Here is a 6,808-nt window from a genome sequence, read left to right as displayed (position 1 = left end):
TTAGTTAACATGTTTTGTCTTTATTAAAACTTCTTTATAAAAATTGATTTCCAAAACTACAAATTTCTTACTTTTCAGCTTGTGTTAAAAGAAAGAAATAAAGGTTGCAGTAAGTCAACTTTGAATTACTGCAGTACATGCCTTGAGAAATCCTCTCCTCCTTAGGTTTTTATGAGGGTATGTCTGCAATGCCTAGATTGCTGCCTAAGGCAAGGAAAATTATGTAGATTTATCAATAGATGAGAACCTGTCTAATAGCTGAAAGAGATTTACAGTTTTGTTTACTGCTAGGTTTGTTATCATTTCGGCAGTTGACAGACTGAAGATGGAGTAAAGTCAAGAGATCATCCTACTTGTATTCATTGTTTGCTACTTGTACTTCAGTCAATGAACCAAACCCTGTGAAGGCAACTAGAGCTATATCGGTTTTTTGGATGGAAAAATCAATTTTTCTTACGAGGTTCAGAAATAGTGCACCAAATTATGAAGTCTTTTGGTGGGGAAAATCTTTTACCAAGGACTTTGCCTAAGAGAGCACTGCAAACAGGTTAGGGGAAGCTTGACTTAGAATCTGAGTTCTCTAGTTACTAAAGGATGGTGAGCCTAGCCCTTCCTTGACATGTCCCCTTTCATTTTGGAGACAGAGTAAAGCTTCAGTTAAAGTTCATGCAGGGGAGAGAACTCTGGGATATTATATTCTCACCTTTTGTGAATACCAGGAACTAAAAAGAGGATGTGCCACATCACAAAAAAAAAGCCATAGTTGGAGCTCCACTGACTTCTATCTAGCTGCAAAGCTTCCTAAAGCTGATGCTCATGTGAGTGCTTTGTCTTGATACCAACATGAATTGGTGGTTTGACATGACGGGAGAAAGGAATGAGAGGAGAGAGTATATGTTGAAATATGATTCTCAGTACTGAAGTCATGAGCAGTCATGAGGTCCTAGGAAAAAGGAGTACCTGCAGTTCATGCTTTCCCAGTACTGGTTGCTCATTGTTTCCTTTCCTGATAGTGCTTCCTCTCAGGACACAGCTGGTCTTCCTTCTCTTTTAGAAACTGTATTGCCCACACTGTGGTTATGTTGGCATTGGTCAGGCTGGACAGTAACTGCGGGAGAACCAAATAAGCCCCATCTCAAGCTAACAGCAACTGGTTCTGCAGGAGAAGTACGATCCCATCTCCCAGTTTCAAAGAGTTGTCTCTTTGGCAATACGAAAGCCATCCTCCCAAGGGTACTTGCATCACCTGTTACAGATGCCATTCACCCAAATCAGTGCACCATTCAGACAGACAAGGGCAGTACAAACAGCAAGGACACCAGTTTTAGCCCTGTGATGGAGCAAATAAATTACACTTTCAATTGTCAGAGAAGAGGCCAGCACTTTATTTCATACATGAGGTTGTTTTCCAGCATAGCAAAGAGCTGGTCTGTATGTGTAACTGCAATATAATCAAGTAGTGTCAACAACCTGGACTTGTGTGACTCTATCCTGAGCCACCACCAGTACAAATTTGCAGGACATGACTGCTACAGAGCAGTGGTTCCTGCTCTGTTCAGAAGGACAGCTGCAGCCTTTTCACAGAATCAGTTGGGTTGGAAGGGACCACAGTGGATCATCTGGTCCAACCTCCCTGTTCTAGCAGGGTCATCCTAGAGCACATGGCACAGGATTGCACCCAGACGGTTCTTGAATGTCTCCAGTGAGGGACACTCCACAACCCCTCTGGGCAATCTGTTCCAGTGTGGGGTCAGTCACACAGTAAAGAAGTTCTTCCTCATGTTCAGGTGGAATTTCCTGTGCAGCAGTCTCTGCCCATTGCGTCTTGTCCTGTTGCTTGGCACCAGTGAGAACAGCCTGGGTCCATCCTCTTGGCTCCCTCCCTTCAGATACTGATAGACACTGATGAGGTCCCCTCTCAGTCATCTCAAGGCTGAACAGGCCCAGCTCCCTCAGCCTTTCCTCATCATGCTCCAGTCTCTTAATCATCTTTGTCACCCTCCACTAGACTCGCTCCAGGAACTCCATGTCTCTCTTGTACTGAGAAGCCAAGACTGGGATACAGTGTTTTTATATATACCAATATGTTTTGACCCAAAGCACCTTTTTCATAGCACCTGCTGTCCTTTTGGGCAACACTGTTGCATAATATAAAAAGAACTCCCATGCAATTACCAGCCCACACACTTTTTAGCTGCTTGCCAGCCCTTGCTCCTTGTTTCAAAAAGAATTGTGTTCTTTCACATGCTGTTCCCTTTCATGGGGAAAACTCCAGGTATGTTCTTACTCCACTGCCTGTAGGACACTGAAAAGCAAACACTTCACATGCTAAAATTAGGAGGAGCAATAGCAAGCTGAAAAATGAAGTGGCTTTAAGAAGAAACACGCGGCCTTCCTCTTGGTACCCAAAGGGCTGAACTACCATCCCTGTGTGAAATGGGGTGGGGTTTTAACTTTTGTCCTCCTACAGCAGAAGGTGTAAACAGCTCCTGGCAGTTCCTGCTGCAGAGCCCCTGGGAAGCTGCAGGAATCCTGACTCACTTGTAGGAGCAATGCAGCCTCACTGATCCTCAGGACCCTCTGTAGCCACTGACTTCTTTCCTGTTTGTGGTCTTCTCCTCAATGCATCTGCTACTTTTATGGGCCATGGCTTGCTTCAAAGATTGATAAACAAAAATCTCAATTTCTATCTTTGTGGGCACTTAAAACTGCAATTCTTTTTTTGTTCTGGAGAAACCCCTTTCAGATTTCCCTGGAACAGGAATTTCTGCTGTTGTTCCCACAAAAGAGACTGAGCTGGCAATTAACAGGTAAAGAGAAGGGGGATTATGGAGTGGCAAAACAACTAGAAAAAAACCCAAAGGAGGCACAAAAACCAAAAGGGAGAGAGAAAATATGTTTAAAATCATCATAAAGCTATTGCTACAAATGTAGTAAATTAAAATATGCATCTGGTGTTACTCAATGAAATATTAATGTTAGCTTCTGAACACTTTGTAAGGTTTGACTATGGCCATGCTGCAGTTCTGCAGCAGCGGAACACAAACACCACCCAGCTGGCTGCCCTGTGGGGGACTGCAATCACATACTGCCTATTCTTCAGAAAATTCTGCCCAGATCATTTGCTCCCACAGGTGGATAGTGAGTTTTTTTGAGGATGCTTGTGTATGCACATTCAGAGGCTGCAAAAGGAATTGCATGAAACAGAACAAATCTGGAGAGCTGATCAAAGAAAACTTACACCCAGCTTTTCTCTCTGCAGGCAGCTTCAGCCTTGGGTTCTTTCCCAGGGATCTTTTAACTCCTGTTGCTTTGCCAATTTTGTCCTAAATTTTCTATGTGTTCTTTAGATATAGATTCCTTAGTTCTTTCATTCACTGTAACTTTAAGGTTGTCTATAAATAGCAAAATCACCATGAACTGCCCTAAATTTAGGGTGACATTTTTTACTGATCTGAAGATGTAACAGTAGAATAATTATGAATGGAAGTAGGATTTATTAAAACAATGTATATCATGTGAGCATTTACAATCAGTTACCTAGCTGCCCATAGTAGTAGGCACTGTACAACTCTATATGTTGCCATGTGCTGTACAGTTAAGATTTCAGAGCAGTGCCAGAAACCCTGCCAGAGTGCTTACAGTCTGAAAACTGTACATGTGCAGAGATGCAAATATTAAGGGCTTCATTTTTAGGAGGCATAGTGACAGGTATCGTCTGTTTGCAATGTTTCATTGAAAAACAAAATCCTAGTATTTTTTATATAAATACATTTGGTCATTTTGACTTTGTAGCTTCTGTTCCAACTGGCCAAGAATTGAACATGTAGAAAAAAGAAGAAAAATTAAGAAGCATGAGGTATAAGCTAAATTTCAGATTTTATTACTGATACATTTTTTAGACTTTGGAAGTTTAATGTTGAAGGTTTAGTGTAGTCAAATACTTTAAAAATAACTGTTTATACAGGACCTACATGAAAGTTGTTTAGGGCTCCTACACAACAGTTTGAGAGCCATTCCTTTTGGCTAATTATTGAGGAAGTTTTACTGCTAAATAGATTGAACAATATAGCAGCCAGATGGTTTTTGATAAAACATTAATGAAACCAGATGGTTTCTAATAAACTGTTACGGAAGGCTTTTGAGACATGCAAGAAATGTTATCTTCTCCTAAGGCTTCATATATCAATATTGTAAAAGAAATAAAGTTCTGTGGCTTCCATCTAGTCTACAATTTAAAGTTAGAAGCACCAAGTTCATGCAAATTCATGCAAACTGTTCTCCATATTATGGGACACATCATAGAATCATGGCATGGTTGGAGAGAGTGACAGACGGGAGCCCTGTGCCACAACATGTACACTACAGAGGGACAGACGCAGCACTACTTCCCCCATGCCAGCATCAGTGATCAAGACAAAGAGCTCTGACTGAGTTACAGCAAACAGGTTATACTGAACACGTCTGCCTCCCTCTGCACCTCAGCATGGCTCTCTCCAGTGGTCCTTCCAAGGGACTCCAAGGTCCAGAAGTGAACTCTGTTTTCCTCATATTGGTCCGTAAAGGTAGCACAGTTGAACCTGGCAATACAAGATCGCCTCTAAAGAGTGGCCAAACTCATCTTACAGCAAAATATTCAGAAGGCTAAAGATGTCACCTTCCCATCGTCAAGAGCAGAATGGACAGAAGCTCACATGAACAGGTAGAGAAACAGCAGAATGGTTTTCTGGTTGCTTCAAACTCACATAGCCCCTCCTGGCTCACTGCACCCTCCCACTCTTCTCCCCTTCTCAGGACACAGTCCCTAGCTAAGCCTGTCACTTGCTGCTGGCACGGTGGCAGGGCTGATGACAGCTGTTAACAGCAGGAGAGTGAGAAAGCTGTTGTGTGCCACAGGAAATGTTTCGGAGGACAGAATGGTATAGGCGAAAAGTACAGAGCATCGCAGCAAAACAGGACATGAATTTTAATGTGGAAGAAAAATGAGGCTGGTTAGTTGATCTGAAAGAAATAAAGGAACAAACAAAAACTGCTGCTCAAAATGGAGGAAAAAAAAGAAATTAATTCTTTTGCTGGTGATTTGGCTTATGTTGCTGGACACCTTTAAAGAGATTTGCTACCCCAAATATCCTTCTCTTCTAAATAGAAGCCCAAAATAGCTTCACGCTTTCTTCCTACTTCCTCCACAGAAATGAGGCCAGCAGAGCCTTCTCCAGCCAGCGTGAGGGTTTTAAAAAAGCCTAGTGTGCAGCAGCAGAGACCTTTGGATGACCTCTGGACACCTCAATAAACAGGCACAATTTTAGTGAGCACTTTCTAGCCAGGTTGGATTGCAAAAACACATTGATGGCTACAAGGTATTATTTTCCATTAGTACTGGTGTTCATGCTGTGGAAGCATTTAAAAAAGTTTTTGAGATTAAAAAAAAAAAAAGCTGTTTAAGAAATCCCCCTTGCAACTAAATTTGTACTGGCATCATAATGTCAATGGCTGAAAAAAATAAGGCCAGATTATGCCATCATACAAAAAAAAAAAAATTAATACCAAATGCTTATAGGATGCAAAAACCTTTTCTATTTCTGGTAGGAATAACCATTCTGCAATGCTGACATCTTGTGGTGGCATGCTCAGTGATTTCTTCAATGTCATACCTGAGGAATTTCACACAGCCATACTTAAAAAGCATACAACTATTTTGCTGGGGTCTTTTTTCCCTTTCAGATTACTATCTTCTGTGTTATTATTCACTTATTATGTGCATTACTCATTTTTTAAGTTGTGGCTGTGAAGTCACTTGCCTCACTTCATTTATTTAAAAGGCAGCCAGAACTTGCCCTATACCAAGAGCAATTTGTCCCAGAGGCAATAGTTTCTCGTTTTCTCGCTCTGCTCCTTCTGCAAGACGATCTTCTCATGGAGGAGCAATGCAGAAGGATCTTCTAACGCAGCAGTGATGCACTTCATGCTTCAGCTCAGGAGGTGGAGTCTGTGGCTGACAGACCACACAGAGATTCTGTATTTCTCTGATAAGACATTCTTCCTGCTGGCATCCCAGCTGGTTGTGGAGTAATCACAGGCTGTGAATTTTGACTGTGCAGTGCACCTGAAGAGTATTTCCATGAAGACTGAAAGCTCAAGAAGTGTGTTCAGTCCTAAATGTCTCTTATTTGCAGCCAGTTTCTGTGACAGACTGAAACCTCAAAATTAATTGCTGCATACTCCCAAAACTGTTTGCTAACAACCTATGATTCTGTCTCTTCTAGTTAATGAGAAGCATCTGAAAATTATCCTGTGTTAGCTGGTGCCATTCAGATGTATAGGAGATTTCTGTTGAAGACTTTTTCTTGAAAACATGGAAATATTCCTGGTGTGGGTACCCTCTATTTGGTGTACCATGCAACTGCTGGTAGTGTCCTTAAAATTACCAGCAAGTTTCACTAGTTTTATTTAAGTCCTCCTTCCCCAGTGAGTATTTCCATGGCAATGTGGTTCAGTGCAACTTCCTGCCTCGATTTCTCAAAATATGCTTTAGCAGACTCTTGCATTTGAAATGGATCACGCATTGGCACTCCCTGGAAAAACACGATAGCTTATGAAACATGCTATTACTGGCCAGATTATTATTGGAGCTAGTAATTCTGCAGCTCAGTGCTGATCCTAAAAAGAGATCTCCCGAGGACGTGTGGGTACTTTTTCCCAGGCGGCGGCTCTAAGAATGGAGCTTTATAATTTTTATTAGTTCATAAAAATTAAATCATCCCAAATACAGGTACTTAGTTCCATTCTGGATGGCTGTTCAAATTTCTGT

This window comes from Aphelocoma coerulescens, chromosome 2 (genome assembly GCF_041296385.1).
Source record: "Aphelocoma coerulescens isolate FSJ_1873_10779 chromosome 2, UR_Acoe_1.0, whole genome shotgun sequence".
NCBI lineage: Eukaryota > Metazoa > Chordata > Aves > Passeriformes > Corvidae > Aphelocoma > Aphelocoma coerulescens.
Note: the sequence above shows the minus strand (reverse complement) of the source record.